The 22,871-nt window shown below is 44.3% G+C and overlaps 1 protein-coding gene and 1 long non-coding RNA gene across 3 annotated transcripts in view; one reads left to right on the top strand and one right to left on the bottom strand.

Annotated features, from left to right (window-relative positions):
• gli3 (GLI family zinc finger 3) overlaps window positions 1–22,871 on the bottom strand; it is a 164,502-nt gene that overhangs the window by 135,970 nt on the left and 5,661 nt on the right. The window lies entirely within an intron of this gene.
• On the top strand, window positions 5,669–21,050 carry LOC133630127 (uncharacterized). Its single transcript, XR_009821196.1, has 3 exons — window positions 5,669–5,699; window positions 20,592–20,638; window positions 20,710–21,050. It is a non-coding gene; the product is annotated as an uncharacterized LOC133630127 (long non-coding RNA).

Here is a 22,871-nt window from a genome sequence, read left to right as displayed (position 1 = left end):
AGTACTTTTGCATGTGTAGAGCAGTCATTTTTGTACACAGTATATTCAGGCTTTAGATAACACAACTTTCAAATGTCCAGTGTCCTTCTGTAATACCCAGCTTTTGATAATCATGGTTCGACCCAAATTTGGCCTAATTAGTGAATGCAGGTGTGTTCACCTATATAAAGCCCTCAACCCCACCCTGACTCTTTTAGTCAACTGTTCAGAGCCATGGTGGGTGACAGGTAACAATTTGTTTGTTGAGCACATGCTTTCCACTAGCTAACAAGATTGAATGTTTGTAGTTTGTCCATGTTGAGCTTCCCAACAAATGTGCACGGTTTGTGAGGAAGTCCAAAGGTCAAACAGTGACAGTGTGGGGTCAAACTGTCACATTACCTCCCTCCTCTCCAGCGACAGCAAGTTCAGGGAGACGAGACAGGTAATCAGCTAGCAAGTTAGTTTTGCCAGCTCGATGTGTGATATTGAAGCAAAAGGGCTGTAACGCCAAGTACCATCTGGTGACACGGGAGTTCTTATCCCTCATGGAGTTGATCCAGCTCAATGCTCGGTGGTCCGTTTCCAGATCAAAGGTCCGTCCCAGAAGGTAATAACGTAGGCTGTCCAATGCCCACTTGATGGCAAGACATTCCTTTTTGATGGCAGAGTACCTAGTTTCTCTGGGATGCAGTTTACGGCTCAGATATAGAAGCGTTGTTCCTCGTCCTACTTTCCTTGGGCTAGGACGGCTCCAAGGCCCACACCGGAGGCATCAACTTGAACAAGGAATCGCTGGTTGAAGTCAGGACTTTGTAAGACCGGGAAAGAGCATAGAATAGCTTTGACCTTTGTGAAGGCAGTTTTACATTTTTCTGTCCATTTGACTGGATTAGAGGATGCTTTGGTAGTCAGCTCGACAAGAGGAGCTGTGATGGTAGAGAAGTGGGGCACAAATCTTCTGTACCACCCAGAAAGCCCCAAGAATGACCGGACCTGCTTCTTTGTCCGGGGTCTAGGACTGTCTTGGATAGCCTTCACCTTGTCCACCTGAGGACGTATCTGCCCGTTGCCAAGATGGTAACCTAGGTAGCACACCTCAGTTTTGGCCCACTCACATTTCTGGGTGTTAAGAGTGAGCCCAGCAGAATGGATCCGGAGCAGGACTTGACGCAGGTGAGAGAGGTGGTCTTCCCAGGAAGTGCTGAAAACCACCACATCATCAAGATAGGCAGCAGAGAACTGGCCACACCCCTGCAGAGCGCGATCCATTAGCCGCTGAAAGGTTGCGGGGGCTCCGTGGAGTCTGAACGGCATCACTGTGTAATGATGGAGACCCTTTGGTCCACGGAAGGCAGTGTACTCCCTAGACTCCTTCTTTAAAGGGACTTGCCAGTATCCCTTACACAGGTCAAGGGTGGTGATGAACACAGCTTTGCCGAGCTTCTCAAGAAGTTCATCAATACGTGGCATAGGATAAGCATCAAATTTAGAAACGGCATTCACTTTGCGTAGGTCATTACAAACTCGTATCGTGTTGTCTTTTTTAGGAACGAGGACAATGGGGTTACACCACTCACTGTTTGAGGGTTCAATCACTCCTAGATCCAGCATGGTTTGGATTTCATGGTTGAGGGGCTCCACCATCCGCTCAGGCACTCTGTATGGGCGCTGACGGATAGGTGTTGGGTTTTTTAAGTGAATGACATGTTCAATTAGTGGAGTTCTTCCTGGCTTTCCACTGAACAATACTGGGAATTCTTCACACACTTGCAAGAGTTTAAGGGCAGATTGTGCAGACAAGTGACCTACATCAGGTTTCTGTGGTGTAGTGAGCATAGACAGATCTGTCTCCTCCACATCATCCTCCATTTTCACTTCCCGTGCCAGCATCACCTTTTCCTCTTGCAACTCCTTGCTTTGAGTAGGTACTTGACTGGCCTGGACATCCTTTCCTTCCACAGAGGATTTCCTCTCCTTCCATTCCTTCAGAAGGTTGATGTGGTACACTTGGGATGCCTTTCCTTTATCCGGATGTGAGATCTCATAGGTGACTGGACCAGCTTGTCTGACCACGGAGTAAGGACCTTGCCATTGGGCCAGCAGTTTATGGCTTGAGGTTGGAAGCAAGAGCATGACCTTATGACCTGGGTGTAGCACCCTGTGACGTGCTTTTTGGTCATACCAGGTCTTCTGTTTCACCTGGGCCTTTCCAAGATTTTCTCTTGCCTTGGCTCTGTATTGCTCCAGCCGGTCTCTCATCTGCAGCACATAAGAAAGAACCCCTTGTGGTGCAGGTGGTTTGGATTCCCAGGATTTCTTCAAGAGGTCCAAGGGGCCTTGAACAGGGAACCCATAAAGAAGCTCAAAAGGCGAAAACCCGGTAGCGGCTTGGGGTACCTCTCGATAGGCAAAGAGCAAGAAGGGAAGCCATTTCTCCCAGTCTCGACCGGTGTCGTCTACAAACTTCCTCAGCATGGACTTCAGGGTTTGGTTGAAGCGTTCCACCAACCCGTCAGTTTGAGGATGATAGGGGGTGGTGCGAATGCCAGTAATTCCAAGTTGTTTGTGAAGCTGCTTCATGAGCTTTGAGGTGAAGTTGGTTCCTTGATCCGTGATTATTTCATCTGGAATTCCTACTCGTGAGAAGAATTGTACAAGTGCAGAGATGACTTTCGGAGTCTTGATACTCCTTAGTGGGAAGGCCTCGGGAAATCTGGTGGCATAGTCACAGAGGACAAGGATGTATTCATGGCCTCCACTGCTTTTCTCCAGGGGTCCAACGATATCCATTGCAATCCTCCGGAAAGGAACATCAATGAGAGGAAGAGGGAGTAGTGGGGCTTTCTCAGGTCGTCTCGGAGAGGTCTTCTGGCACTGTAGACAGGTTTGACAGTACTCAATAACATCTTTGACCATTAAAGGCCAAAAGAAGCGAGCTTTGACTCGAGCAAGAGTCTTGTCTTGCCCAAGATGACCAGCCCAAGGTAAGGAATGAGCAAGATGCAGTACAAGGGGCCTACAGAGGGTAGGGACCACCAAGCGATTCTCTGGCTGATCTGCTACATACAGAACTCCATCCTCCAAGACATACTTTTAACCCTGGTTTGGCTGCAAGGGGATGTTTGCATCTTTCATCTTAGCCAGCAGGGGAGCCAGTGAGACGTCAGCTCTCTGTAGCTCTCGGATGTCTTCAGGTACTTGCCACTCTTCATCAGGTTTCAAGCTTGACACATTACCCAACAGTGGAGTACCTTGGATCTTCTCCAGGCGGCGCTGGCTCTTACTTTTGGGCGGGCCCTTCTGACCACCCTGGCATAGAGAAGGGTCCAAGTCAGGAAGAGGCTCCAGCCCTAGCTTGGATGTCTGGGCACGGGTGAGTACTGGATAAGCCTCTTGAATGGCTGGAATAAAACTGGACTTCACTTTCTGCGTGTGTGTCTGATGAACAAGATCATGCAGAATAGGCAAGTCTCTGCCCAAGATCATGTCATGGGGCATGTGACCAAGAACCCCCACACGGAGCAAGAAAGCCTGGTCATCGATGACGATGGTCACATCAGCCACGGGATATATTCTTTGATCACCATGGACACATTGAATGGCTGTGGCATGCTGATAGTCAAGATTATCAAGTGACACAAAAGAATGGTTCAACAGTGTCATGGAGATACCTGTGTCCAACAATGCTTGCACTGGACGGCCATTAACACAAGCTGGCACCATGATAGGTTTGGCCTCAGGTTCAGAATTGGGTGCAAGAGCAGGTGCCATGACTGAAGCTGGGACAGATGGATGGGGAACATGACAGAAGCTGGACAGCTTGGGACCTTTCAAGGGGCAGACTGGGGCTCGATGCCCTGGCTGTTGGCAGTGGTAGCAGATGAGATCCTTCACTGGACTCTGTCTCGGGAGCAGTCTGTTGTCCCCTGAGGTGCTATAACCACCTGCTTTCTGCACACCTCTTTGGTGTGACAGGTCGGCTGCACCTTTGGCTGCTACACGGTTGTTCTGCTGCCTTGGCATTCGGAGTCCTTTACGAGCATTCAAGTACTGGCCTGCAAGTTTAGCAACAGTAAGTCCGTCTTCTGGCTCATGTTCCTTCACCCAAGTCTTCATTTCGTTGGGCAGCATGCGAAGCATTTGCTCCAGAATGAAGAGCTCTGCAATGTCTTCTTTGGAACGCTGCTCTGGCTTGATCATCTTCTGTAGAGACCTTTGAGTCTGTTGTAAGTCTCCTTGGGAGATTCACCAGGGGGAATGTAGGTTGACCGGAACTGGAGTCTATAAGTCTCAGGAGAGATATCAAACTTAGCAAGGAGGGCTTCTTTAAGGTCAGTATAGACGTTGGAAGAATCTTCCTCCATCGCAGAATAGGCATCCAGAGCTTTGCCGGTCAAGAGTGGAACAAGTCGGCAGGCCCAGTCAGACTGAGGCCAGCCCCAGGTGCGAGCGATGCGCTCGAAGCGGACAAGAAAGTTTTCGATGTCCTCACCCTGCTGGAAAGGGAGCATCTTTGGGCCTTGTCGGAGATGATGGTCAGGTGGCAAGGAATCTCTGGACGGCGACGCTTGAGGACTGGGAGTTGGCTGTGGGCGAGTTCTGGGTTTGGGTGACTGCTCATAACGACTATCATCAGTAGTACGGTTAGCATTTTGGTTAGTGAGTGAGTGATCTAGGCTAGGCCTTGTACAGACATTTTTTAACTCCTGGAGTTCACGGACTAGGATAGCTTCCCTACGTTGCTGTCCAATCAAAAAGTCTTGGAACATGTTAACCAGGGTAAGTTCACTTAGCACTCTTTTAGTCTTTGGTGGCTCAGCAGACCACCTAGCCTTCCCAGAACCCTTCCTATGCTGCTTACGCCTAGCCCCAGAGTTCTCAAAACCTTTGACGTCTTCTTCAGACTCCTCTGTGTTCCATCCAACTTCACACTCCTCAGCCATAGTCGTCCGGTCCAGCCTCATCGCCGTGGCCCCTCGACCAGCCATCTCATCAGTCTCCTCTGTCATTGCCACCTTCGACACTTGGGATCTCAAACCAGTTCTGGCCTGCCCTCTGCCAGATTTGTTGTAAACTCTGCGGCTTGCCATCCCACCACTGCCACCATATGTCACACCCCGCCTCGGGTGAAGGTAATGTAACCTTTGCAAACCGGATTTTCAAATCAAGGATGGAAAGGCACGCAGTTGGTAACCGTTTACAAACATTTATTGAAATCCCCAAAAAATGTCAAAAGGTGAACAATGACAGGAAAACAAAGCACCTACAATCTCAGTAGATGATGCATGGAGACCGAAACTCCTGCTCAGGACAGAGAACCTCCTCTGGCAGTGACCAACAGCAGACCGTCCGAAAAACGGCATTTTCCAACTTAAATAGCCCATAGCTCCGCCCACTAGCTGGGACCAATTTGACAGGGGGAATTAAGAAAACAGTTATTTTGCAAATTACACCATAAATAACCATCACATGTCTAAAAAGTATTCACATAGTACTTTTGCATGTGTAGAGCAGTCATTTTTGTACACAGTATATTCAGGCTTTAGACAACACAACTTTCAAATGTCCAGTGTCCTTCTGTAATACCCAGCTTTTGATAATCATGGTTCGACCCAAATTTGGCCTAATTAGTGAATGCAGGTGTGTTCACCTATATAAAGCCCTCAACCCCACCCTGACTCTTTTAGTCAACTGTTCAGAGCCATGGTGGGTGACAGGTAACAATTTGTTTGTTGAGCACATGCTTTTCACTAGCTAACAAGATTGAATGTTTGTAGTTTGTCCATGTTGAGCTTCCCAACAAATGTGCACGGTTTGTGAGGAAGTCCAAAGGTCAAACAGTGACAGTGTGGGGTCAAACTGTCACAACCTTGGTTGACCTGAAATTTATCACGATTATTGTCATAGTGTTTCTCACCTTCTTTATCAAAGTGCTGGCACTGGCAAGTTTCTCTTGTCCTGCTCCACATGACAGGGTTTGCTTTTTGTGTCGTTTTCCATTATTTGCTCTGCTCTTATTTTGTTACATCTGTTTTGTGTTGAATACGTCCCTTTTTACTCAAATCAAAGAGGCTGCAGTATGCAGCTGTTTGTAATCACTAATCAGGAGGGGTCTTAAGCCTAAGGTAGGATTCATTGTTTGGGCAACTGATCCCGCAGCATGGTAGGCAGGCAAACGGAATAACTTGTTATGTGCAACGTTAGGCCGGACAATACCTGAGACGAAATACAAAAGCCGGGCAAAATTGTTAGTAATACAAAAATCATGGTACTGAAGCGGTTGATTTAAGGACATAATTCACCACACCTGTTACTTGACTTTGTCAACATTATTCACTGTATTGTTCGATTGTGCACATAACAATGTTGTTCTTGTTTCGCATTCATATATGCAGTTAAGAACGAGTAATTCGGTGCGGCCCCTTTAAGTGGCCGTCAGGAGATTCTCCCAAAGGTGGGGGATTGTTGTTCCCGCCATTTTTGAGTGTGTGTGATTTAGGCATTCATTCTAGTTTTGGAGGAATAAACGACGCACACGTTTTTGTGTGTCAAACGATACTTCAAGTTGTCTTGTTTTCAAGCTACAAGCGCAACAGTACCACTTACTCTTTGCATGTGTTTGAATTGATTGCCTAAATTGCCAACAACACTCCATTAACATGTCGTGACCTGGCTGCGATATTGTGGTTATAAGCGGAAACGCAGACTAACTACTTTTAGCGGCGCCTTGATCACAGAGAGCTAACAAGCTTATGCCGCTATTGACATACAGCACTGAGCAGCTGCTGCATCACCTCTGAGTTTGTGAAAGTTGTGAAATTAATGCGTGCCGTATGCTTAAAATGAGCATACTTCAATACTTCAATATTACATGTTATTATGAATATACCTGTTAATACAAATACATACAGTATATACTTACAGCGCGTATATGAAACGCTGATGGAGGTTTTGGGGTGTTTTTAGAGCGTTTATAGGCGGAGTAGAGCGAATCCCAATGATTCCATTGTTAGCTGACTTCAATAGCGTTAGAATGCATACATTTTTTTACTGGTTTCTCATAAGGATTGTGAATGAGATCTAAAATTCCCCCAAAAGTGCAGTTTCCAGCATACGTCAATTCCAGACAGTTAATAATAAATGGTTAGTGTTTTTCAAACCATTGTTCTCTGTTTGAATAATTGCAGCCCTTTGAGACACTTGTGATTAAGGGCTATATAAATAAACTTGGATTGATTGATTGATTGAATTTCTCTTGATCAAACCTTTTCTAACATTCTACACCACAGCTGAATAAAAGTATGTTTGATTCGCAGTGGCGGGCTGTGCGTTTCTCAGCTAGGCCTTCAGTGATGTCCTACTTAGTCTGTCTTCACCTCTCAAAATACCGTAATTCATGTCATCACATGGACACGGCTGGAGATACCATACAGAAACACACTTGCACACTACTGTGAATTAAACAACAGTGTACAAAAGGGTTTATTTTTCGGCACATTTAACATTCAATAAACCCGCTTCAGCAATTAAAACATATCTTACTTGGTACTGTCAAAAATAAAATAACTGTATAAAAAAAATGAAACATGGAAAAAAAAAGAAATAAAATATTTGAACTCACAATTTGTAGCACCCATCCGATGCCGTATAAGCCAGTGGTACCGTCGTAGTCGGTTGATTCGTGTGAAAGTGCATACCATTTCGCCGCCAGTGTTGTGCCAAAATGTGATCCCTGCCAAAAATGTATTTCCTTCGCGGGAGCGCACAACGCTCGCTAAACCTGCATTGCTTGGCTTCATCTGTCCGCAGCGGATTACTAGGTGTAAGACAAACACTTTATCTTTGTGGTTATTGTACCGGTGAGTTTTCTGTGGCTTTCTATGGTTACGGTGCCACCTCCTGTTTTCGCAACTTGTGATTGGATACTCACTTGGGACTCCCAAGTGAGTATCCAATTAGAGCGTTAGGCCAGCTAGAAGGCATTACTGACAACAACTCGTGATCTGATTGGCTATCGCAATTGTCTATCACCTCTATGTGTCCGTTCACTTACAGTGCAAAGACGCCCGAATTGTTGATTCTAAAGGATCCGGGAGCATAATATGACATGAAGAGAATATGAATACTTTTAGATATTTAGGGAAACTAAATAAAAAAATACTTTTATCTTTAATTATGATCATGATTTTTGGTTATGTTAGGCCAGCAGAGAAGGCCTTGCTGGCCCACCACTGATGATTTGTGCTAATATCGGATTAATATCGGTTTGAGCCACTACTCAAGTCAAAAAGTTGTACCGGGACATCGCTATTCATTATTTCAAAAAAGCTTTTCAGATGTGTGGAAGCAAAGCTGATAAAAAATAAAAAGGATCAAATCAGTTAAAAAAAAAACTAGTTTGAGGTGCAGTGTGCTGCATGAAGCTACAGGTTAAGTCATTAGCCAAGTTGTTTTCCCTCCATTAGACATCTTGAATTTGTCTACTTGCACTTTCATTCACTCCCGTGAGTCATCGGCATACGTGTCTGAGCAGCGCGGCGTGATTAATGGCGGGAGCGAGCGTCTCCGAGGCCAAAGCCCGACAACAGCCAGGGGGCAGCGCGATAATGCGCAATAATAAAGGCGGCAGACAATCAGCCAGGCAAAGCGAGGCCTATTAGCTCGCCCCATCAAGATGGCTAAGTGAGAAATTAGCCCTTCCCGCGCTCCGCCACAATTCATCAAGCGCTAGCCTCCGAATCCCCTGCTCAAGAAGTCATAATGTTTACTTCCAGACCGGACTAGATGCACCAGCGGCGAGCTTGATTGGCTCTTATTAATTCCCGCGCTGGCCCCCGGGCCGCGCCATTTAAAGCGCATTAAAGGGTTCCAAATTGGATGAGATGAAGTTGTCTCGCTGTTTGGCTCTGCCGTGATAAAGCCGGACCCAAACAAGAAATGAGCGGGGAGGGCAAAGCAATCAGGATGTAAAGGAATGTCGAATGAGGCTGAGCTGAGCCAGGCGGAGGAATGCAGAGAGAGAGAAAAAACAAGGAGGCGGGAGGGGGCCAAACTAGGAATGGCACGGCTTTAATGTTCCACTTCCTGTGCGGATGGGAAGACGTCCAGGGGGTAACGGCGGGTTACGAATTCCGCGCGCGCTGAAAGGGATGACTCTGTTAAACGTGCACGTTCACCTTATCTTTCAGGAGACGGGATGAACATTCCTTAGAATAAGGTCACTCTGTCAGCACGCCATCCGTGAGCCGACATGTCGTGTGGGAGGGGCTATATGGTCCAAATAAACTACACACTACAGACTTTCTCCTCAACTAACCACAGAAAAAAACACAGCCGCTGCCTCTAGTTCGGTCTTGTACGGAAAAACATCGCTTGGATCCAAAACCCTCCTAAGAAACCTGCGTCCTCTGTGGTGGACATTTGTGTTTGGCATAATTCCTCAACTCAAAATTGGGCAAAACGAAATGTACTACACAGAGAAAGTTGGTTTTCAAAAGAATATAGCAGTATTTTTCAACAAGATTTGTGTCATTTTGTGTGTCTGTATGTAATGAGATCGGTAGGTTGTGAGTTCAAACCCCAGCCGAGTCATACCAAAGACTATGAAAATGGGACCCAATCACCAAATGATTCCCGAGCGCGGCCACCGCTGCTGCTCACTGCACCCCTCACCTCCCAGGGGGTGAAACAAGGGGATGGGTCAAATGCAGTAGTGTGTGTGACTATCAGTGGTACTTTAACTTTAACTTAAATAATATAGATCACATACAACAATGTAAAATAAAGGGGGACTGGAATTTTTATTTTTTTATTTTGCCTATCATTCACAAGTAGACATATGGTTTTCTTTTTTATGCATTCTAACTCGTAAATGAACCCTAGCAAAGTAAGCAAACAATGGAAATAATGGCAGTCATGACATCTTTGCGCCTATTGCGCTCATAAAACCCACGAAAAAAACATCCCAAAGCGCCAACAATACTCAATTTACATGTCGTGTCCTGAATATTAACCAAGTGTTAGCGATATTGTTATTATAAGCGCTCACATTAAGGACCTACTTTTAGCTGCACATTAATCACAGAGAGCTATGCTGCTATGGTGAGCTGCTCTCTTGCCTCTGAGCTGGTGAAAGTTAATTCTAGATTGTAAATCATGCCTCTCACCCGGATAGTAGAAGGATGTGGACATAAACCGAAAAGTTGGTCATTATTGACAGCCAACATAGACCTGGAGATGGTGAGAAGAACACGAAAAGGCGCTTGTTTGCACCCACCTTTTTTTTAACCCTTTGTGATGATTATACTTAATAATTTATCCAAATGGGAATATAGTAACAATCCATCAGTCGTCATCTCAGTGAGAGCAGACATTGTACTATAAGTGTGTTTGTTTTATTATGTTTGTTGTCTGTTACAAAAGTGTTGTTGCTGTTGTTGTTGTAGGAAATAGTGAACGTTGTGATGCGTCTGTAAAATTAATTAACAAAACACGTACAAATGAAATGTTGTCATGAATGTGCCTGTTACTACATTACATGTATACTTACAGCATGTGTATAAAACCTAGATAGAGGTTTATGCATTTTATTAGAGCACTTTATAGGCGGAATAGAGCAACTCAAATTGGCTTCTTTGTTAGCTGGAATTTTTGCTAATGTTTATTTACGAGTTAAAGTGCATAAAAAAGAGAAAAACGTATGTGTTCTTGTCTTACATCAGAATTGTGAATGATAGACACAATTCTAAAAAAAAATGCACTTTCCCTTTAAGAAGTGGGACAGGTGCTTACAAATGTTAGCAACGCTAGCACGCTTATGTGAGCAACATGCTAACATTAATTTCACATTTTAGCATCAAGTCAGCCTATTCACTGAAGAACAACGCAATGGTCAAACTTAGTTAGTCTGTCGCTTGCTGACAGATATTTAGGCAGAGCTAAAAGCTACATTTTAAAATGTGTAGCAAAGCCTGAGGAAGGAGTGTGTTCCTCCCTAAAAAACGTCGCCTGAAAGTGGAGCAAACGATTGAGGGAGATGTTAAGAGTTGTCCTCACTTTATGTGCTCAAAAATGTACACATTCATTTTGAAAACAATAACATGTCAATTTTGTGTAATAAAGGACCTTTAAATAACTTTTTTTGTAGTGCAGTCTTTTGGACAAAATGTCAACATTGTAGCTGGTATAACTTCACTTAACTTTATTTTCATACCGCCCGAATGCAGCTGAGATAGGCTCCAGCACCCCCCGCGACCCTGAAAAAGGGACAAGCGGTAGGAAATGGATGGATTGTGTTTTCTATCATTTTATTTTATTTTTAATAATATTTTTTTAATAATATTGTGTTTTCTAATGTGTACAAATTCAATGTAAAATGTGTTAAAAAAAAAAAAAAAATTCAACATTTAAAAAAACTAAAAATAGAAACACATTTTAAATATATATTAAAAAAAAAAATTTTAAAAAAAAAAGTTGAATAATGTCTAATGTTTGACAACTATGCGAAGCAGATTACAGGGTTTAGAACTGGACACCTACGAGCCAAATTCTATCCAACAAAGCCTTTGACTTATAAAAATCGCCCAAATAAATTTAAAAAATGAAGAAAAATTTTTTCATGAAACCTTGCAGTTTTAAAGAATACTTCTTATAATTGGAGGGGATATGTTGTGAGTGTCTGGATAGCTCAATAAATAATTATGCTTGCTCTATGAACAACGGGACCAGATTTAAATTTCAGTCAGGGTGAATAGTAATATCTATAATTAACATTGTTTTTATCAAAACATTATTTTTGTTATCAGAATTATATCTTTCATTATTTATTTAACTATTTTGTAATGATGAAAACATCTCTTAGACAACAGTTCTTGAGGACCCCTGGTTCAGAGTATCAAAAACAGTCCTTTTTTAGGGATTTTTGTGCATGTGTCCATTATTGGCGGTTTTTCGCCATTTCCGCACCTCGCGGTGGGCGACTGTAAACAATTTCCCATGAACACACTGAGGCTGCTGCTTGCGCAAACAAAGTGAATAGGCTCCCGGGGTCGTGCACGCGGGCTCATTTCAAAGGCAAAAACCCACACGGGGTGGAAGTGGTTGCTGTGCCGGATGGCAGCACGGAGTGCGACTCCTCCACTCGGCGGCGTTGAGCCGATGGCAGGCGAGGTGTGACATCAAAAGGCGAGCGCGGCTCAGATGGAGTCCCGCAGACTTTGGAGACGACGCTTTCCCTTTGCTTTCATATCAGCTACGTTACACTTCACTCCCCCGCCAACCTTCGCCCGTCCCTCGACGCCAACTTGTAGAATACACACGCACACACACACACACACACACACACACACACACAGAGTCTCAGGGGATTTGAGAGAGAAACACACACTGTTACTCATCGGAAACAAACTCATCAAAAACACGCAGCTGCATACTTTGGATTTCGAAACTTCCCCGAGTTGGCAGAACCGTCCTGAAAATCCCCAACATCAAAAAGGAGCAGCAAGAATGTCATTACAGAACCCCTAAACAAACATTTGGATGTTTTTACTTGTTTGCCTTCCATAAATGTGGAGCTGAAGCACACCTCTGTGGGTAAACAAGGCTGACGAGGAGGAAGAGGAAGGCGGGGGTCTTAATGAAGGCAGGGGGAGGTTGAGGTTAATTGGGAAGCATGGAGAGCAGCTGGCTCGGCGCTGGAAGTTAAGACAGGGATAATAAGTTCACCCGTTGCCACTTAGCGATGGATGACATCAGAGGAAGCGAGCGGCGTAATCGCGGTCACATCTCCTGACTGGCGAAAAGGACGGCCTCATCACTCACACGCACAATCATCCCTCGCTCCAGGACAGAGCAGGTCTACAAGTCGCTATGTAGATCTTCCCCACAATGGGCCCGCTAATGGCTTATTAGCCCACGTTAGCTTGTTTGCATTGATCGTCCGCGCCAGAGGCAGACGGCGAGCTCGCCCGTACGTAGCATGCGGCGCTATAATCGCATCGCAGCTTGTTTCAATAAAAGCGACATTAACATAAACCCCTCGCAAACACACTCCAACCTTCATCCTGCTTCGGTGCGTGCTAGGAGCAGGGAGGGAGACGCTGGAGGATTACCCAGTAATGGAGGCCATATGAGGAGGGGTCAAGAGTAACTTTTTTAGGTGAAGTGTGACCTTGTGAGAAAAATACGTTCTTCTGATTTTTGAGTTGAATCATTTTTGACAGATTTTCCCTGCTAAAAAAGGACAGTTCCACATGCAGTTTGTCTAAGACAGGGGACAGCAACCCGCATGCCGCTCTTTTGCGCCGCCCTAGTGGCTCCCTGGAGCATTTTTAAAACAGGATTGAGAATGGAAAAAGATGGGGGGAAAATATTGTTTTTGTTTTACTACGTTTTTTGTTTGAGGACAAACATGACACAAACCTTCCCCAATTTTTAGAAAGCCCACTGTTTAATATGCTAGTCTTAACTTTAAAGAAATACACTCTATACATTGCTAATGTGGTAAATGACTATTCTAGCTGCAAATGTCTGGTTTTTGGTGCAATATCTACATAGGTGTATAGAGGCCCATTTCCAGAAACTATCACTCCAGTGTTCTAATGGTACAATGTGTTTGCTCATTGGCTCAGAAGGCTAATTGATGATTAGAAAACCCTTGTGCAATCATGTTCACACATCTCAAAACAGTTTAGCTCGTTACAGAAGCTACAAAACTGACGTTCCTTTGAGCAGATTGAGTTTCTGGAGCATCACATTTGTGGGGTCAATTAAACGCTCAAAATGGCCAGAAAAAGAGAACTTTCATCTGAAACTCGACAGTCTATTCTTGTTCTTAGAAATTAAGGCTATTCCACAAAATTATTTGGGTGACCCCAAACTTTTGAATGGTAGTGTACTCCTGAACCACTGAACACAAAAAGGTGAACATTTGTCGAAACATGCCCCCCTTCCGTGTTTCTGAAAGGTACACCACCACAAAGGGGTGCTGTTAATAAAACCCTCAGGTCTGATTGACTTGAAATTTCTCACACAGCTCTACTCTAGAGAGTTTAGCCCAACTCCCACCCAATGTAATACGTACATTTATGGGATTACATAGCACGAGTGCAAAATATGAGCAGGATTAGTTGAAAAACACGGCCGCCATCAAGCAAAACGTCAAGCCCTCATTGTATAAACTTATGCTTTTAGTGTACGAACCTTGTCTCCGTGTACGAACATTTCATCCACTCATTGTGTACTTCGCAGCGCATCATATCTATTGTGGGCGAGCTGATTGATCTCCGTGCTCAATCAGTAGTTAGCTTTTGTGCTAAGAGTTACTTTGAGAGCTTTATAATTGAAATTAAATGTTAGCCTTTTTACAATGTTTTGTTAGCTAAATATGAGTTCAAAAAAGTTAAAAGTTTAAGAACCAATGATTGTCACACTCATACTATGTGTGGCGAAATGATTCTCTGCATTTGACCCATCACCCTTGATCACCCCCTGGGAGGTGAGGGGAGCAGTGGGCAGCAGCAGTGGCCGTGCCCGGGAATCATTTTTGGTGATTTAACCCCCAATTCCAACCCTTGATGCTGAGTGCCAAGCAGAGAGGTAATGGGTCCAATTTTTATAGTCTTTGGTATGACTTGGCCGGGGTTTGAACTCACAACCTACCGATCTCAGGGCGGACACTCTAACCACTAGGCCACTTTCCCTTTTGCTGCACGCCAAGAAAATTAACCGAAAAGTTAATGTATAGTTTAGTTTATTAGTTTATTATTTCTTCGGTCAGTGGTCAACAAAATAAACAAACAGTTTTACATGAACAAACAGTTGTACATTCATAAATTGAAAATGTTGCAGACCGAAAGGGTTTAGGCAACATGTGGATTTAATTGTTTATTCCTAATCATTGTAGCGACCTGGCTGTTAAAGGCCTACTGAAAGCCACTACTACCGACCACGCAGTCTGATAGTTTATATATCAATGATGAAATCTTAACATTGCAACACATGCCAATACGGCCGGGTTAACTTATAAAGTGCAATTTTAAATTTCCCGCTAAACTTCCGGTTCGAAACGCCTCTGAGGGTTGACGTATGCGCGTGACGTCAATCATTGAAACGGAAGTATTCGGACACCATTGAAGTCAATACGAAATAGCTCTGTTTTCATCTCATTATTCCACAGTATTCTGGACATCTGTGTTGGTGAATCTGTTGCAATTTGTTCATTGCATTATGGAGAAAGAAGCTGAGCAAGCAAAGAAGAAAGTTGTCGGTGCGAAGTGTCTTTTTTGCGAGGGAAGTCAGCAACAACACGTACACAGCCGGCGCTTCTTTGTTTACATTCCCGAAAGATGCAGTCAAGATGGAAGAACTCGGACAACAGAGACTCTTACCAGGAGGACTTTGATTTGGATACACAGTTGCGATAACGTGAGTACACAGCTGCGCTTCCAAACATTTGATCGCTTGCTATAACTAGCTCGAGCTAGTAGCTAGGAGCTAGGAGCTAGCATTAGGATTAATTTGTGGCATATTAAATATAAGCCTGGTTGTGTTGTGGCTAATAGAGTATATATATGTCTTGTGTTTATTTATTGTTGTAGTCATTCCCAGCTGAATATCAGGTCCCACCCGCGCGCTTCCAAACATTTGATTGCTTGCCCGTACGTGCGTGTCATGTACGTAACTTTGATTAAATATATAAGCTTTATGAACCTTGGGTTAGGTGAACGGTTGTTTGGGCTGAGTGAGTGTGTGTGTTATGCAGGTGTTTGAATTGTATTGGGGGGTTATATATACGGGATCCCGTCCATATTACCCGCTCGAGCTATAACTAGCTAGAGCTAGTAGCTAGTAGCTAGGAGCTAGGAGCTAGCATAACAAACACCTAGGTGTTTTTATGCGGGATTAATTTGTGGCATATTAAATATAAGCCTGGTTGTGTTGTGGCTAATAGAGTATATATATGTCTTGTGTTTATTTACTGTTGTAGTCATTCCCAGCTGAATATCAGGTCCCACCCGCGCGCTTCCAAACATTTGATTGCTTGCCAGTACTTGCGTGTCATGTACGTAACTTTGATTAAATATATAAGCTTTATGAACCTTGGGTTAGGTGAACGGTTGTTTGGGCTGAGTGAGTGTGTGTGTTGTGCAGGTGTTTGAATTGTATTGGCGGGTTATATATACAGGATCCCGTCCATATTACCCGCTCGAGCTATAACTAGCTCGAGCTAGTAGCTAGGAGCTAGCATAACAAACACCTAGGTGTTTTTATGCGGGATTAATTTGTGGCATATTAAATATAAGCCTGGTTGTGTTGTGGCTAATAGAGTATATATATGTCTTGTGTTTATTTACTGTTGTAGTCATTTCCAGCTGAATATCAGGTCACCCCCGGCTCTCACAGCATCTTCCACTCCCCACTAGTCCTTCACTTGCACTTTCCTCATTAAAAATATTTCATCCTCGCCTCAAATTAATGGGGAAATCGTCGCTTTCTCGGTCCGAATCTCTCTCACTTCATGCGGCCATCATTGTAAACAATAGGGAACTTTGCGTATATGTTCAATTGACTACGTCACGCTACTTCCGGTAGGGGCAAGCCTTTTTTTTATCAGATACCAAAAGTTGCGATCTTATCGTCGTTGTTCTATACTAAATCCTTTCAGCAAAAATATGGCAATATCGCGAAATGATCAAGTATGACACATAGAATAGATCTGCTATCCCCGTTTAAATAAAAAATTTCATTTCAGTAGGCCTTTAAAGTTAAGGAATTAGTGATTTCAAACTGTGAGTGCACCACAAAGCTAGTGACAAGGTACTGCAAATGAGGACAGTTCAGCCAGTTGTTGTTGTTTTGGCTTTGTTAATAGGTAGAAAGTTGATCTTGTTATGTTTGTTTGATGTACAGTATGTACTTTGTATTGTGTTCAAAGTGTACAAATGTTTACTGAAATATGAATAGAATAGCCTTCAATTGCACATTAAGAACAAGCTTGAAGCCATTATTCATGTTTACATTGTTTCCTATGGAGAAATCTTCTTTAAAATATCAACTTTTCTATTTACTAACTGTTCAAGAACCAATTAAGTTCATTAGTCGAGGTTCTACTATACAATTTGAGGCCCTTCTGTCATATTTATTTTACTAAAGTGTAAGTTAATAAATCACAATGCAATAATAAACAAAACGACTTGATTGAAAAACAAAGTGTAGCAAATTTTACATCAAAAGTCATGCTTTTGTCCAAAAGTGTCTAACAGGCAAAAAGTCACCGCCTTAGTAAATGATGAATGATCAATTCTAGCTGTAAACAATATAGAAATGATAATATCAGTTTTCATCTCACAGCAACAACATTACCGCAGAGTTAGCCTTAGCCTGCTGGCATTAACATTCAGTCACTCGGGTTGAGGTTTATAACTACACAAACAGCGTGTCCCTGTACACTTTTACAGCATTTAACAAAAGAATACACATTAAACTGAATATATACTATCTTAAACGGCTGAGTAAAAACACTACAAGATAGTTCTACTAATCAGCGTTCAGACGTACAAACATTCCTGCAACTCAAAAGTTCTATCGTTCTTCTTTCTCTGTTATCAAGCATGTGGTAATACAAATACACAAGAAATAATAAACAAAAAAAGTGGTCCCCCATACTCTAACGGAGACCTGAAATTTTGAATACAAAGTGGAACACAAAATAGGAGTGCACACAAAAGTCGTTTCATATCCGAATTGCGATTCTTATCCATCCTGATCCTAAATCGATTCATAGTTTTCAAAAATCAATTTAAAAAATAAAATACATTTTTATATTTTTAATAGGAATCAATTTTCCTGTTTGAAAAAGTTTCATTATAATTATTATACCAAATAATACATTGCGAGAATCGGTTTGCATCAAGAATCAAGAATCGATTCTGAATAGAATCGTCACCCCAGGAATCAGATTTGGATCAAATCGTTAGGTGCCCAAAGTTTCAAACCCTCGCCCCAATTGTGTCCAACCAATCAGCGTTTGATAGCACAGTCCTGTTAAGTTCCGGTAGGAACCTTTACCGGGTACTAAAATAGTTCCTGTAGAACTTTATATACCCAGGTAGTTTTTGGTGGAAACGCAGGGGCCGCGGTGTTTCTTTTAGCAGGTAAAACGTAAAAGTTCCTGTGGTGGAAAAAGGCCTTTTGAGGATATCTGTATTGCATGCTGGGTGTCACTAAAGTGATTTACAGTTTGACATGTGCTGCCATCAAAGCAACAGGTGGTGCTGTAACCACAAAACACAAGCCTGAAGGTGCCTCGCCTCATTAATCAATCCTATTTCTGCAACCTTCTTGACTTTGCGGATTGTTTTCTCATTACGCTTTATTGTGCAAGGGGAAGGTTATCATTAATAACTGGGGTGAGAAGAATTTTCATTCATGGCTCGTATAAGGTCTTGGACCCCAAAACGCAAAGGAATGATGGTTCCTGTTCCTGTGGGTTTATGTCTTATGGGGTTCCCTCCCACCTTACACAGTGAGGGGGTCGAGGGGAGTATTTGGGGACGAAAAAAGGGGAGGGCAGGTAGCCCGTAATGGGAGGAGACAGACACAGAGCCGCACAAAAGCCGAGCTTTATAAATAATTCTAAAAGCTAACGGGATCCTTGTACCTGTTATGTGCGGAATACTTTCACACACGCGTGAGTCCCAGTGTCCTCTGCAGTGGACATGTTTAGAATACTTTTTTTTCCAAAATATGTAACTCTAACAGGAGTATTAGACTAAAAACAAACCAATGTCCACCACAGAGGACGATGGTTCTCAGGAGGGTATAGCACCGAGGGGTCCTTTCTTACGGGGGCCTGCTCGGATCGCTAATAACGCAGCAGAATTTCATTCGGAAAGACAAGAAAGGTCAGGATTTTGAGACACACACGCACACACACACTCCAAGCCCAGCATTTATCATGCAGGGCAGTGAAACACACCGGAGACCTGTCTTGTAAATCTCTTTGTGAAAGCAGCTTTGGGGTGGGAGTGGGGGGTAGACAGGGGCTTACACACTGAGCCCTGAGGTAGAGCTAGGAGTGTAAGAGTGGTCGTCTACACACGCACACACACACACGCACACACACTCCTACATTTCATCTTCCTCACTTTGCTTCCGACCCACATTTTCCTCGCCATGCTCTCACCCTCCCAACCCCCCCCCCCCCCCCCCCCCCCCCCTCGGACTCGCAGGGCTGAGGCCCCCCCTCCCCGCCCGCGGGCCGCTGGGCATGGCGGTGACTAATGTCCTGCGTGGGCCCGGACAATGAGTCCGAGAGCGGATGGGGAAAGTGTCGAGGAGTGGGAGAAAAAAGGGGTCCGGTCCGGCACCTTTGACAAATGGATGCCTTCTCGCCGGTCAGGCCTCTCCTTGCACCGGGGGAGGCTTTACAACGTGGCGCACTGCAACCGGCATCTGCCATATAATGAATTCTTTAGGAAGTCCAACCTGGCTTTTCTTCATGAATAAGATATACTTCCAAAGAATGTCGCCCCCCCCTCCCGCCCCTCCTTTAATAAAAACACCAGTGTAGACGTTTTGGGGGCCTCCGTTCTTCTCCTCCGCAACTTTTTTCCGCCCTTCCCCTGGCCTGTCAGCAGCAGAAGGCCGCCCCCACGTTTCGCCGAGAAGTTCATAGAGCACGATGACAAACTGTCATTGAAAATGTCTCCCTCTCTTTCAAGGAACTTGGATGCGCTTCATCCTGCACGCCGCGCCCCCTCCCTCCCATGGAGACCTGAAAGGAACTGGGCTTTGTCTACAGAGAAAAAGGAGAGAGGAATCCCCCCCCCACCCCCACCCCACCCCACACACACACAGCCCACCTCCCCTTATTCCATCCCCAAAACCCTGTTCCTCATTCCCTGTGGAGTATTGTTAAAACACAGCCCCCCCCTTCTCTCCCCCTCTTAAAACAGCATGCTTTGCATGAGAAAAAACGATTAGTCTTCAAATGCAGCGCTGTCAAGGTGGGGTTGTGGGGGGCTTGGGGAAGAAGTTTGCTCAGATAGTTGAGTTCTTCTTTTCTCCAAGATGAGGAGGCACTATTAAAGCCAGGCTCTGTCAGCATTCTTTGCTAAATCCCCCAAAAAAAGAAAAAAAGAAAGAACAGTCTAGAACGGGACGGAAACGAAGAGTGAAAAGGGGGGGGGGGGGGCGACAAGCGGGGGGGGCATGTTTGCTGTGCTTCTTTCAGGTATTAACCTCCTGACACGGCAAACAATAGACCCCTCATTGACCTCCACTCCAGGATGCGCTGAGACTCCGAAATGAAAGAGTGAGGGACGAGCGCCATGGGACCGCAAACACACAGGGTTCACATTGTGACGCTTTGAATGCAGAACTTCATTAATGACGCGGGGGGGGGGGGGGGACAAAACGTTTAGAGGAATAAGAGCGTGCTTCAAGTGACGGATCGTTCCCGTCAAAGGCGGCACGGTGTCACATGTGCAAAAACAAACCGGCGCTCAACTTTACGAGCAAACGGCCCCCGGAGCAAAACACTTCACCTCTCACTGCGACAATTCACGCCGCCGCAGAACTGAAGACGTTTTTTTGTTTTTTTACTGCAGCGAAAGGTGAAGGAGATGAGCGGCGCCCTCGTCCTGCTCCTCCTCAAGTACGTGAGAAAAGAAAACACTCACATTTGTTTATTTAGACTGGCGCTAAACTCCATTTCCTGTTCATTAGGCGAACGCGGCGCCGTGCCCGCAGGAGATGCGGCGTGAACGTCCGCATCAAATGGAGCTGAGGCTCAACACGTTCATCCCTTCTGGCGATCTCGCGGGCCGTCGACACGGACTGCCTGACTGAGTTAAACGTGCGCGGACGTGCGCACGGAGGATCTATCCAGCAACAACTGAGGCCTCATTTCCACCAAACGGTGCAGAACGGTTCAGTTCGAAGACCAAACAACCGAGCGCCAAAGAATGGACTCTAATGGCCGCCTCAGCTGCAAAGTTGCAAAATAAAACAAATACTTTTGCACTATTTGCACGACCCATCAGCTAAACCAGATACTTGGGTCCAACAGTTTTAAGGCAAACTTGAATACACGTCCTACAAACGAACGTGCACTCCCTAAAGAGCTCAAGAACACCTTGTGGACTTGGTAGGACTGTTGAAGAAAGACATGGGGCGGTATAGCTCGGTTGGTAGAGCGGCCGTGCCAGCAACTTCAGGGTTGCAGGTTCGATCCCCGCTTCCGCCATCCTAGTCACTGCCAATGTGTCCTTGAGCAAGACACTTTACCCACCTCCTCCCAGTGCCACCCACACTGGTTTCAAAATGTAACTTAGATAATGGGTTTCACAATGTAAAGCGCTTTGAGTCACTTGAGAAAAGCGCTATATAAATATAATTCACAAAAATATGTAAAAACTGGACCAAATATTTGGATCCAACAGACTTGACAACCTCAGTACAGACTTGAATACATTCTCAGAATTTAAATAAATGATAAATGGGTTATACTTGCATAGCGCTTTTCTACCTTCAAGGTACTCAAAGCGCTTTGACAGTATTTCCACATTCACCCATTCACACACTGATGGAGGGAGTTGCCATGCAAGGCGCTAACCAGCACCCATCAGGAGCAAGGGTGAAGTGTCTTGCCCAAGGACACAACGGACGTGACTAGGATGGTAGAAGGTGGGGATTGAACCCCAGTAACCAGCAACCCTCCGATTGCTGGCACGGCCACTCTACCAACTTCGTATATTTATTTACCGTATTTTCCGGACCAAAGGGCGCACCGGATTATAAGGCGCACTGCCGATGAATGGTCTATTTTCGATCTTTTTTCATATAAAAGGTGCACCGGATTATTGGGCGCATTAAAGCAGTCATATTATTATGACTTTTTTCTAAATGTAAAACACTTCCTTGTGGTATACATAACATAACATGTAATGGTAGTTCTTTGGTCAAAATGTTGCATAGATTATGTTTTACAGATCATCTTCAAGCCGCTTTCTGACAGTGGCTTCCGGATGCGCCGTTTTGTGGGCGGTCTTATTTACGTGGCTTACCTTCGGCAGCGTCTTCGCCCGTCATCTTTGTTGTAGCGGTGTAGCGTGCAAGGACGGGAGTGGAAGAAGTGTCAAACGATGGAGCTAACTGTTTTAATGACATTCAGACTTTACTTAAATCAATAACGGAGCAACATCTCCTCATCCGGAAACAACAACGAGGCCGGAAATGTGTCCCTTGAAAAACCGTCCGACCGGAACTCTAATAACTAAAGTTCCTTGGGTGAATAATGTAAACTCACTACACCAGTATGTTTTTAGCGCTTTCATGCTGAGTTTACTGACAGATATAAGTAAGAACTTTACACTACTTTATATTAGAAATGGCATCAGCGGAGAATGAATGTCCCATAACAAGAAGATACAGAAAAAGAAGAAGCCCATCAACTACGTACTTGGCACGGACTGTAAAGATCCCAAATACAGAACAGCAGGTATCAGAAGGTAAGAAAAGTTGCTTTTGCATAATATTGCGAAACAAAACGCCAGATATGTCTTACCTTATACACACACCTTAATAATACTTGTATGTTTACTGCGCCGACAATCCACCAAGCGGAGCGGCTTCATAGCTTACCAAAGTCGTACTAAAATATTTTGATAGATTTTTGAGCGCCGTGTGTAATGTTCTGTATTTTCAATGGAACATATAAAATGTTTGTGTTGTTTACTTCAGTGATATTGCACTCATACCTCTTACCACGTATCTCTTATGTTTGATTGCCATCTACTGGTCACACATATCATTAGACCATGTACCAAATAAAATTGCTTCGAGGTCGGTGAACAAAACCAGAATTATTTCGTACATTAGGCGCACCG

The sequence above is a fragment of the Entelurus aequoreus genome, linkage group LG15, assembly GCF_033978785.1.
Source record: "Entelurus aequoreus isolate RoL-2023_Sb linkage group LG15, RoL_Eaeq_v1.1, whole genome shotgun sequence".
Taxonomy (NCBI): Eukaryota; Metazoa; Chordata; class Actinopteri; order Syngnathiformes; family Syngnathidae; genus Entelurus; species Entelurus aequoreus.
The sequence above is the reverse complement of the archived record's forward strand: the minus strand, read 5'-3'. Positions and strand labels throughout refer to the sequence as shown.